This window comes from Podarcis muralis, chromosome Z (genome assembly GCF_964188315.1).
Source record: "Podarcis muralis chromosome Z, rPodMur119.hap1.1, whole genome shotgun sequence".
Taxonomy (NCBI): domain Eukaryota; kingdom Metazoa; phylum Chordata; class Lepidosauria; order Squamata; family Lacertidae; genus Podarcis; species Podarcis muralis.
In genome coordinates, this window is record NC_135673.1 from 25,134,095 (window position 1) to 25,146,484 (window position 12,390).

A 12,390-nucleotide genomic window follows, 5' to 3' on the forward strand; every position below is an offset into this window, starting at 1 on the left:
GTAAGTATTAGTTTTAAAATACAGTGGTACCTCAGGTTATGAACTTAATTTGTTCTGGAGGTCTGTTCTTAACCCGAAACCATTCTTAACCTGAAGTGTGCTTTCACTAATGGGCCCTCCTGCTGCCACTGCGCCACCGGCACGCGATTTCCATTCTCATCCTGGGGCAATGTTTCAACCCGAGGTACTACTTCCAGGTTAGCGGAGTTTGTAACCCGAAGTGTTTGTAACCTGAGGTACCACTGTAATAGGCATTTGCTTCCTTTATGCTAATACACAACCACCATCCAGGTGAGCCAAATCTGCATAGCAGCAAGAACAAAAGAACACAAGAAGGAAAAGGCCAGTGGTCCATCTAGTCCAGCATCCTGTTCTCACAATGGCCAACCAGATGCCTGTAGGAAGCCTGCATGCAGGACCCAAGCACGAAAGCACCCTCCCTTCACGTGGCTTCCAGCAACTGGAATTCAGAACCATTGGTACCTCCAACTGTGGAGGCAGAGCGCCGCCATCATGGCTAGTAACCATCTGTAGCCCATGAATTTGTCTAATCCTCTTTTAAAGCCATCCAAGCTGGAGCCATCACTGCCTCCTGTGGCAGTGAGTTCCATAGTTTAACTATGTGCTGCGTGAATAAGTACTTGCTTATATCTGTCCTTTTATCTGTCTTCCAGGCTGTGCGCATGTGAGCAGCTGATTTAGCAAAGCCTAATTTTAAGCAGCACAGCAAAAATGCTTCAAGCTGGGGATATGCTTCCTCTCCATTTCCTCACCCTTCTCTCTCTCTCCCCCCCCCCCCCCATGTTTTACAGCTGCAGTGTAGAGGTGGCATCGCACACCCTGCCCCCATCTAGGTACTGTCAAGTGCTGAGACTGGCAAGATTGCTGCTTTGAAAATCCTCATTGAGTTTCTTTTATACTGAGAAGGGGGGGGGGGTATACCAGTGGTGTGTGTGTGTGTGTGTGTGTGTGTGTGTGTGTGTGTGAAGCTTTTTATTATAGCCTTTGATCAAGAAGGCAGAGAGGAAGCTGCAAAAGCATATGCCTGTAAAAAATATGGGACATTAACTTACTTATTACGTCTGTATTCCTATACTCCTCCACAGATCTCAGAATCACAATACTACTCCCTCCCATTCTGTACTCAACAACAACCCTGTGAGGTAGGGAGGGATGAAGGAACAATTGGAGCCAGTTCACATTTAAAGGCAAACATACCGAGTATGCGATTTCTGAAAGAGTACTCAAACCAAAGCATGGTCTTCAAAATTCAAAGTTCTCCAGATTTTGCAATGTAGGTTTCCAGCCAAGTTATGTATACAAAAACACAGATAAGAGGATAGAGTGTGCAGAAAGATGCACACATTTTTGAAAATAACAATAAAAAAGGCATTATATGAGAGGACATTGCTTTTTAAAAAATGTGTGCATTAAGAGAAATTTGCATCAAAATGCTGATGAATTCTTATGAGGACTTTTGTTTTTGTTCTTTTTGTTTCCTTAAAAAAATCAAAAACTGATATGTGAAGAAGTGAACTTAAGATTGGGAAAATGTGAAACTTAAAATGGACAGATTCACCCATCCTTAGGAGTAAGTTAGGCTGAGAAGAAAGAACTGGACGAAGGTCACCCACTGAATTTTATGACCATGTAAGAATTTACTGCACCTGGGACTCCCTGGTTCCATACCTAAATTTCCCAATATTTTTACTTGCTTGCTTGCTTGCCTATGGAAGTATTTCTATCCCACAATATGAGAAAATATCAGGATGGTGTACTCAATAAAACACCATTAAAACAATACAGATCATCGTTAAAGTGACTGGCAAATGAAATAAATGAATAAACAGCTGCAAGAGCTGGCATCACTAAATTTTGGACTTCTAGTGGAGGCCACTTGGGTCTCTTTAACATGAGGGACAAAAACAAAGTCCCACTAGGTGGTCTCTGTGATCTCAGCTGGGATATAAGGTCTCAGACAGTCCTTAAGGTATCCTGGACCCAAGTTGTTCAGGGCTTTGTAGGTCAACACACAAACCTTTATTTTGGCCCAATAGCATATGGTCAGCCAGCATAGATGGCATTGGCCTCCCATCATTCCTGACCAGTGCAGATGTTTTAGCTGAGCTCTCATACACCATCAGCTGTCTGCCTCCACCAGCACTTAAGTCACTGCGTTCTGGACTAGCTGGAGTTTCTAGACCAGGACTAGGTGCAGACCCACATACAGTACCTTGAAGTAATCCTGCCTTGAGGTCACCAATGCATGGACTACAGTGTCCAGACTATCCTGGTTCAGATACAGCCATAACAGGTATACCAGATGAAGCTGGCAAAAGCCAATTCTCTTTCCATTGCACCACAATCACTTTCAAAATATCCTCGAAAACAGCATGACCTTTACTCCTTTCCAAGGAACTCTACACACCTTCTCCAAACTCCTTGTGCATTTATGTTCTCCTTAAATCCTGTCTTTTATTCCTTCAGCTTCCAGGGAGGGTGCAACAAATCATAAAACAGACAGGAAGAACAAAGAAGCATTTACAATTTGAGCTTCCGCAGCCTGCTCATATCAGACTTAGCTGGGGAACTTGTGTTTTGCAGAAAAACAGACTAAGCAGCTTGAAGATAAATGGCCAAGCTGGTTTCAGTTTTAGAACTGTCAGCTGTGGGAATTGCTACTCCGGGTCCCATGAGTCCTACTTCACAGAGTGCAATCCTCTACTTGAAAGTAGCATCTATTTCAGGGATGCAGAAGCTGCAGACTTCCACATGCTGCCTGAAACTCAGCAGAGCCGCTGCCAGTCAGTGCAGACAATACTGAGTTAGATGGACCAAAGGTCTGACTTGCTCTAAGGCAGTTCCCTATATTCTCCATTGTCTGCAATCCCCCCCCCCCTTGGTGTGACTCAGAATGTGGACTTAGCATAGAGGTATAGATAATGCTTGGCCCTACAGGTATAGCAGATCTGTGCTAGTCTCATCATTAATAAAACTAAGTGCCTCAAGATCAGGCTTCCATTTTCAAAACACATTCCATGGGCATCTCCAGGCATCCTTTTTATTGTGCTTTCCGGATGATTTGTGCTCATGATGGTATCAGGGCAGTTATACATGATTTTGCTCTCACTACTGTTCGTGCCTGCAAAAGTTTCAGGGTAGATATACAGCTTCATTTCCAGTAGGTGCATGTCCCATAGCTTACTGCTGACATCCTGTAGCTTTATATTTCACAAATGTTTCCAGGGAGGGAGTTCTCCTGCTTTTGCCCCCTGCTCCTCTGCAGCCTTCTTTTTTTCATTCTCTACAGGGGCTCCCCAAACCACCTCCAGTTACCTCAAGCAGTGGTGTCAGTGGCAGAGGGGTGCGCACACCAGACTCTCTTTTGCCTAAGGTGGCAAAATGTCCCGGGCCGGCCCTGCTGGAGAAGCATGATATGCCTGGACAGCAAAGGGGAAAAAATACTAATTTGGAAGGAGTCTATGCTCTCTTTCAAAAGCATGTATGGGGTTTCCAGCAGCTCACTTGGGTTAGAGGTTACCTATGAAGTTTGCGTCTGTACATATGCACACATGTGTGATTGATTTTATAATAAAATGATATAGATCAGTTTCAACAAAACCTGTGTTTTGCCAGAGTGAATTAATGTCATTTTATTAAACAATAATAAATGCTGTTTGTTCCTAAATCAACACAAGAGCTAGATGTGGCTGTCTGGGGTAGTTGAGGGGAGAGAGTTGCTGGCTTGGCTAGCAATGTGATGAATATGGCTGACTGCTCATTTTGCAGTGTGTGTGTGTGTGTGTGTGTGTGTGTGTGTGTGTGTGAGAGAGAGAGAGAGAGAGAGAGAGAGAGAGAGAGAGAGAGAGAGAGAGAGAGAGAAACAAGGCACTTCTTCATACAAAGCACAGCTAAACTCCATTAGCAGAACTTCACACAGCCCACTGAATGGGCCTCTTTCATTCCCAGGGTGAATATTGCTAGATGTAAAGAACAGATCGCTAAATCCTTAGAACATTTTATTATTATTATTATTATTATTATTATTATTATTATTATTATATTATTATTATTATTATTATTATTATTATTATTATTATTTGCATGTCATCCTAATGGTTCTCCTGCATCACAAACTGAGCTAGAAAATCTTCACTGTGACTGTGAGCAAGCGGAGTTAATCCTATCCTTCCTCTGTGCATCCATCACAGCACCTGTCGTGTTATGGAAGACACATGACACTTCATTATAGACGTCAGCCACCCTCTGCATCAAATGAGCCACAAGGCCACTCGCCCACGGAACATCACTAAAAATCCAATCAACAATCACCTGGTTTTTTAAATACATTGTCATGCAAAGGTCAAGGTTCACCAGCCTGTCAGAAAAGGTTTCATTAGTAAAATATGAATTGCCCTGTAATCACACTGTTAACTGAAAAGAAACCAGGGCTGGTTAAAAATGGGGTTGGATGGAAGCCGGACGCAACATGGAAACCCAGTTGCTATAAAAGAGAGAGAGAGATCCCCCTCACCTTCTTCCACTTTCCAGAACAAGGTAACACAAATTTATACATTCTAGTGAACTCAGTTTTCCACCCAGATGTTCTCAAGACAGTGGAGGCTGCTGCATTAGGGCAAATGGGGTACCACTCCATCAGTCTCAGTCTGCCCCCACCCGCCTGCCTTCTTACAACCAATCCAGGGCATGATGATGGCTGTCAGCTGCCTCCACCTCCCAAATAGGGATGGCTCAGCATTACTTAAGTTACAGGAGGAATGCCTTAATAGCGACTTTGACAATGGAATCAAGTGCCTGGGAGAGTTATGGTCACTCCCTCAGTCTCCAAGCAGGGGCTTGGATTAGAGGCCAAACCTGTAAAGCCTCTTCCAGCTGTATAATTATAAGATTTATTTCATTTTGTGTCCAGGGTGGCTGTCTACCAGCTCCATCTGGTATGCCAGCTGAGACCCTACCTGCCCGCAGACTGTCTCACCAGAGTGGTGCATGCCCTGGTTATCTCCTGCCTGGACTACTGCAATGCACTCCGTGTGGGGCTACCTTTGAAGGTGACCCAGAAATTACAACTAATCCTGAATGTGGCTACCAGACTGGTGACTGGGAGCAACCACTGGGATCATATAACACCAGACCTAAAAGATCTACATTGGCTCCCAGTATGTTTCCAAGCACAATTCAAAGTGTTGGTGCTGACCTTTAAAGCCCTAAACGCTCTTGGCCCTGTATACCTGAAGGAGCGTCTCCACCCCCATCATTCTACCAGGACACTGAGGTCCAGCGCCGAAGGCCTTCTGGCTGTTCCCTCACTGCGAGGAGCTAAGCTACAGGGAACCAGGCAGAGGGCCTTCTCAGTAGTGGAGCCTGCCTGTGGAACACCCTCCCGTCAGATGTCAAGGAGATAAATAACTATCTGACTTTTAGAAGACATCTGAAGGCAGCCCTGTATAGGGAAACTTTTAATGTTTGATACCTCACTGTGTTTTTATATTTTGTTGGAAGCCGCCTAGAGTGACTGGGGCAACCCAGTCAGGTGGCTGGGATACAAATTGTTAAGTTGTGGGTGAACATATCGGACAACACAGTGATTCTTCAAACAGCTCTTGTTTATTCACAGGCCAGAACAGAACTGAACTGAAGAATTCAGCCAGCCTGCTTATATAGAGCTCCACTAGAACGCAACAGTAACCATTTTCTGTAACTATCCAATCACTGAACGTCACTTTCAATCCCTTATTTGCATATGTGGACCTGAGTGAAAACTATCTACAGTATCCCCCTGCTGGCCCAGGGTGAGAACTTCAGTACATAACACAAATATAACAACAACTTCTGTCCAAAGGTGCACTAGAGCCTTAGAGCAAATAATGCACTAGCCCAGTGTTTCCCAACCGGTGTTCCGCGGCACACGAGTGTGCCGTGAGACGTTGCCTCGTGTGCCGCGAGATGCCTGGAGGGAGGCGGGCGAGTCGGGCGGCGAGAGGCGGGGCGGCGGCGGCGAGGAGAGGCCGCGCCTCCTGCTGTTGCCTGGCGCTCCTCCTCGCAGCCGGAAGCGCTGCCTGGGCGCCTCCGCGCGACTCTGCCTCGCTGGGTTTGGTCTCCCAGCAGAGACGGGTCACACGCGCCCCTCCCTCCCTCCCTCAGCCTGCGCGGAGGGAAAGCCAGAGAGAGGCATCGCTCCTGCGCGGCGGGAGAGGGAGCAGCCGGAGCGATGCCCCAAACGAACGCATGGGACCGGAGGGGAAATCCTCTCCGAGGCGGATTGAGCGCAGCTGAGAGAAGCCTTTCGAGGAGCTGCCGTGTCCCCTGGAAACCCCCTTCCCAGCTCTGCCTCAGCCGCCGCCGCCTCAGTTGCCGCCGTCCCTCAGTCCCTCGCTCTGCTGCCTCCTCCCACCCCCAAAGCTTGGAGGTTCCCCAGCAAGGGGGAGGGAAAAAACTTTCACTTTTGTGCGTCCCTCCCGGCGTGACGCTGCGCGCTGACGTCACGGGGCGGGGCTTTAATGGTGGTGTGCCGCGAGATTTTTTTTCAGTAAACAGGTGTGCCGTTGCCCAAAAACATTTGGGAAACACTGCACTAGCCCACTAATGTCAGCCAAGCCTCATCTTCCTACTTGCAACCAGTCTAGAGGGTAGTACTGCCTGTCAGCTTCCTCTTCCTCCTTAGTCTCAGTATTGCCCCTGTACAACTCAGCACAGACTCAGATTATTTGGCCCTGGCTCCCTGCCTGTCCTTATTCCTGCCAGATAAAGTACTCAAATTTGTATTATGGTTTCTTCCAAAAACTTTAATGCTCAGATCAGTATAAAAAGCAATGCATGAGATTAAGGCACAGCAGACCATAACTGGGCCAAAATTAACTGGGCCCAAACTTACAATAGTGAGAAATATCAGGTTTCACACCTAGTCACAAAGAACTAGGTGCACAAATACAAGATGGGGGACACCTGGCTTTCTAGTAGTACATGTGAAAAGGATCTAGTTGATCCTAATAAAGGTGTTACCCTACTGTGGCTTTTCAATGAAGGGCGCATCCTATTTGGGGGACTCAAGCTCCAGTCTCTAGGATTCATAATCAAAATCAGAGGTGCCTTAGGACAGGTACCCCAGATGACTAAGCTCTACCCAGAATGAGTATACACTGCAGATGTCTGTGCCAGCATGAATCCCTCTGGCCAAATCAGATTCAATCACGACAGGTTGACTGACCAAATGAGCTCAGCTAGCTGATTCACATTAAAAGAAAATCCTGAAACCAAGCAATTGCGGAGTGAGCTGTGGTTGCAATCCTTAATATCCAATCAAGAGCTTAACTTTTATTAAAACAATTTTAACAAGAGAAAACGTAAAGGGCAGAGAATAAAATGATTATTCCTTTCTCCCATTACACAACTTGATTAAAGGGTATGACAGAGAGCATCCTTTTGGATGTGATGCCAAATAATGGAAATAATGGACTGGCCACCCAAAAGAAGTTCATCTGGCTTTTTCCATGCCTGCTTTTAAGTGCACATTGAAAATGGTTTTATTGCAGTGGGCTTTTCTTCTTCTTTTTAATTAGGGTATCCAGATGATGCACTTTAGTGCTGGAGCTGGTATACTTTACAGTTGCAATTTTATTGCCATTCTTTGCCATTGTTTTCCGACGGAATCACAGCTTGTTTCATTGCATCTTTTTAAAGTTTCTGTGCTGCAACAGAATGGTGGGATATAAAAGTTGGGATAAATAAAATAACGATGTACATGGCTGAGCAGGGCTTGAGAGCTTGGAGCTCCATTATCCAAATCTTTTGTTCAAAGCATCTTAAAATCCAAGCTGACATCACATGGTCTCCTGCTATCATGATGTCAGGGCAGAAAGAAAAGCTATAACAAGAAGTCATGGAGGGGGAACCTGAGAAAGGTACTGGTGCTCTCACTAGTAGCCACATGTTTAGCTTAATATCTAGTGCAGAGGTAAGGAAACCTTTCGGTTCTGTGGGCCAGCTCCTTGTCATTAAGATGTCATTACAACACCATGTGATTGACAGGTGGGTTATCCTGCCTACCTGTCCAAATCAGTGGTGTAATCATTCATAGTTGCAAGGAGGGATGTTGAAGACCCATTGCTATTTCTGCATTAGGATCTCTGTGTCCAGCATCCTACAGCCACCCAATCAGCATGGGCACAAATTTATGCTTTCTTTTCCCCTGCAAAAGAAGCTGACAAAGGAAACAGGAGATCTTCAGCTTTGTCTCTCTACATATATACTAGCATGATGAGATCTGCAATTTATAGCTCATTCTTAACATTCGTTGAAGCTTAAGCCAGGCTCTCACCATAAGCTGCTTAGGAGCAGCATTTAGCTACAAAAGTTGAAGCCCCCCTCCCCAGCTTTTGTTTGCTGAGAAGGAAAGTAAGAAGCCTGTGGTCTAGATCTTGGGCAATCAAATGAAATAAAAGTGGGGAAGCTGGAGGGCATTTACAGAGAAAAAGGTAGCAAGCTGAGTAGCTAGCTGGAACCTCTCTCAAAGAGTTAATTCATTGCACCAGATCTCAGGGAGACCAGACCATACCTGCCAACTGCACTTCACTCAAGCTTCCAACAATCACTAATCATTATGAATGTCAAGAGCATCAATAGAGAAGTGCAGCAATAAGGTAACAACAAATATCTCTGAAAGATTTGCAACAAATAAATGAAAACTAAAATGCAATCACAATGCTCAATTTCTATATGGTACCAAAATAGAGGAATTTTTATACTTCTAATGAAAAAATGCAACTAAAATGCAGGAAAATAGTAAAGCAATAGTACAGACAACATATCTAGGTACAGGGTAAGCCTGCATTAATGCAAAGTTTTGTGCAAGCATCTAACTCAGCCCCAGGGGGTAACCCTCCAGGTCCCTTTATCTGGTCCATGGGACTTTGCCCAGCCCTGCTTCGCACCTTCCTGGGCTAGAATGTGTCCTTGAACTCTGATGACCTTGCTTTCCTGGACAGAGGGTAGAGAAGGGTGTGTAAGTATGTGTAAAAACTAGCCTACTATACAAAGGTAAAATTAACATACACTGCCCTGCTCACTTTTGCTTCTGGCCCTTCCCAGCACTGGCATATGGTCCCTAGAATGTTGACTGTAAGGGAATGCAAGCCTTGGGCTGAAAAATGTGCCCTAACCCTGATCTAAGGCATAGCATTGAGGTGATTGCCATGTGTCTGAATTTCACAAAATAGGTGCTGGAGAAAAGCCCTTCTGCAGGTGGTCATGAAAGGGACCTCAGGGGTATGTGGCCTGGTCAAATGTGCTTCTCTTGAAGACTGCTGTGATCCGACAGGCACGTGCAGGATAAGGCAGTTCCTTAAATAGACTGGTCCCAAGTTGTTTGGGGCTTATAATACCATCAGCAAGAGTTTAAACCTTTGATAATACTTTTATTACCTTACTCTGTCTCTTGAACTAAATCTCAACAGAGCTGAGAATTTCTCTCTTTAAAAAACTCTATCTTCTTTACAAAGTAAGAGCAGCCATCCAAATTATTATTAGTAGTAGTAGTAGTAGTAGTTAACGTCATTAATTATATTACCCACCCCTCAATAGCAGGTCTTAGTACAGGTTACAACAATGGAAAATTCAGAATTGAAAACTGTTAAAACAAATTGCAATCACTGGAGTAGGCTGAAAACACATCTCAGGAGTCAAGAGTAAAGAGGTACATCTTCAGCATTTGGCAAAAGCTGCATAGTGAAGAAGCCAGGCACACCTCAATAGGGAAGATCTTCACAACTTAGGTGCTACCATAGAGAATGCCATCTACCAAGCAAGCCTCACCCCACCCCACCCCCACGGCAACCCTCTGAGGGAGGTGGAACAGCCAAGAGGGTCCCCTCTGCTGATCTGGGTAAGGAGTATCTATAGGAAAGGAGACAGTCCTTCAGATATCTGGAGCCCAAGTTGTTTAGAACATTAAACAGATCACCTTGAATTGGGCCAGGAAACAAACTGTCAGCAAAAGCAGCTGTTTGAGAACAGGGGTTATAGGAAGCCCAGGGCAACTGAAGCCACCACATTTTGAACCAGCTGAAATTTCTGACCCATCTTCAAGGGCAATCCCACATAGAGCACATCGCAATAATCCAGTCTGGAAGTTACCAGAGCATGGAGTACTGTGGCCAAGTCATGGCCTGACCAAGGAAAAGCTAGAGACATGAATCATAAAGGAGAGCCTGCAGATTCTATTAGAAGATTTCTATATAATATTTCTCACTCTGACACACACTTCTTGTGTTTCCTCAGTTATGTCATTTATTCTGTGTCCATGACAGATATCGATTTAACTCAGCAAGCCTTCAATGGCTTTCAGGGGAGACAAATTTTAAGAAAAGTCCAATGTGCTCACTGGGCAATTTTAATAGCTTTGAGGCCTGCCAGTATGACTCGTCTGGGGACAGTGATGTGGATCATTGCTCAGTATCCAATGCACTCATTTGTCTTATTTGCAGAAGTGGGCAAAATGTAAATCAGGATCTACTGGTAGACATCTGAGTGATTTGCAGTAGATCAGAAGGGATTCTGATTCCAAGTTGTTTAACAAAAGCAGCAACAAAAGGGGGTGTTTGCCCCACCTTCCACATAAAGTTATAACAGCTAAAAAGAAATAGTGCGTATATTACTTTTACGTGTCTGGCTAGGATTGCCTAAACATTTAAAAAAAAAAAAGCACTGAAAAAGAGCAAAGGCAAATGCCTGATGTCAATAGGCAGGGAGTTCTAAAGTGAAATTGTAGGTGCAGCTACACTGAAAGATTGATTTCTTATAAGTGCAGGAAGACTATTATGTGGCAGCTGTAGTTTCACAGATTGAATCTGTCGGGTGGGCATATATGGGATAAGGCAACACTGCAAGTGAACAAAATAAAATAAAATGCCCATTTTGCCACTGAAGTGAACATACATATTCATATGATAAAACACAGGCACTTGCAATTGGCACACAGTTTCCTATGCAGAACTTCAAATCTCAGCACACAAAAAGACACATGTGCATGCATTCAGGAGAAAACAAACACTTAGCACAGCCCTCCCAGGATCGTACCATGTCAGTATGCAAATGAGGCAAGCACATAATGGAATGCTCTCCTACATAAAAATTCACACACTATAAGGGCTGTAAGGTAAGGATCACAGTAGCTTTCTCCCTGACACGCTGGCTTACTTCACGAAGAAATTCCAGAGGGCTAGCCATGAGAGTCTGTTGCTAAAAAAACAACAACAAGGAGCTTCATGGCACTTTAAAAACTAATAAATTTGACCATTGCACAGGCTTTCATGGGTGAGAATCCATCAGATGCATGGACTGTAACCCTCAATTGGTACTGAAGCACCGATTCAAGCAGCATGTAATTCAAAACCATTTTTAACTGTACTTGCAGCACTGGTGGTGCTTAACTCCTGTCATGTATGTACACATGATGCTGCACCACAGTATCTCCAGCAAGTAAGGTTGCTCCCATAGAAATATAGGAAGCTGCTGACATAGGTCTTACACTGAGCTATGTGATAACGTCTTCATTGTTCCACCTAGCTCTGTATTGTCTACACTGACTGGCAGTGGCTCTCCAGGATTTCACAATGGGAGTGTCTCCTAGCCTCACCTGGAGATGCTGGGGATTGAACCTGGGACCCTCTGTGTGCAAAACAGATGCTCTGAGCTATGGCTCCTTCTCTTAAAAAGAAGAAGTAAGATTCCAGTCTTCATGGTTATGAATGAAAGGCTGAATTAAATAGAAACAGGGGAGGCTGCCTTATTCAGAAGGTGCCTTCTGTGCCAACTTTTAAATGCCTGCTGAAAATGCTTTTGTTTTGCCTGGCTTATGCAGGCAACTAAGAGTACATCCCCCACAATGGTCTATTGATATTTGGCTTTAATTTATTTTTGCTTTTAACTTGTTTTCAACTTTTGGTTTTATGTTTTTATATTTTATGGTGTTGTAACCGCTGTAATAAAACTTCATGATACAGCGGCATATAAATATTCAGTGGGTGAACTCCACATAATTTAGGATGGTTTTCTTTCCAAGGAAAACATGCATCAGATGTGTCTACACAAGGGACTGAGGTCCATGATCCCGGGGCATATTTACTTGGGCGTCATTTAATTCAGTGGGACATAATTGAATACAGTGGTGCCTCGGGTTACATACGCTTCAGGTTACATATGCTTCAGGTTACAGACTCCACTAATCCAGAAATAGTACCTCGGGTTAAGAACTTTGCTTCAGGATGAGAACAGAAATTGTGCTCCTGTGGTGCGGCAGCAGCAGGAGGTCCCATTAGCTAAAGTGGTGCTTCAGGTTAAGAACGGACCTCTGGAACAAATTCGGTACTTAACCCG

General features: G+C 44.5%; 1 protein-coding gene across 1 annotated transcript in view; it reads right to left on the reverse strand.

Moving 5' to 3' along the window:
- The window catches only part of PAK3 (p21 (RAC1) activated kinase 3), a 144,481-nt gene that overhangs the window by 131,343 nt on the left and 748 nt on the right, over positions 1-12,390 (reverse strand). The window lies entirely within an intron of this gene.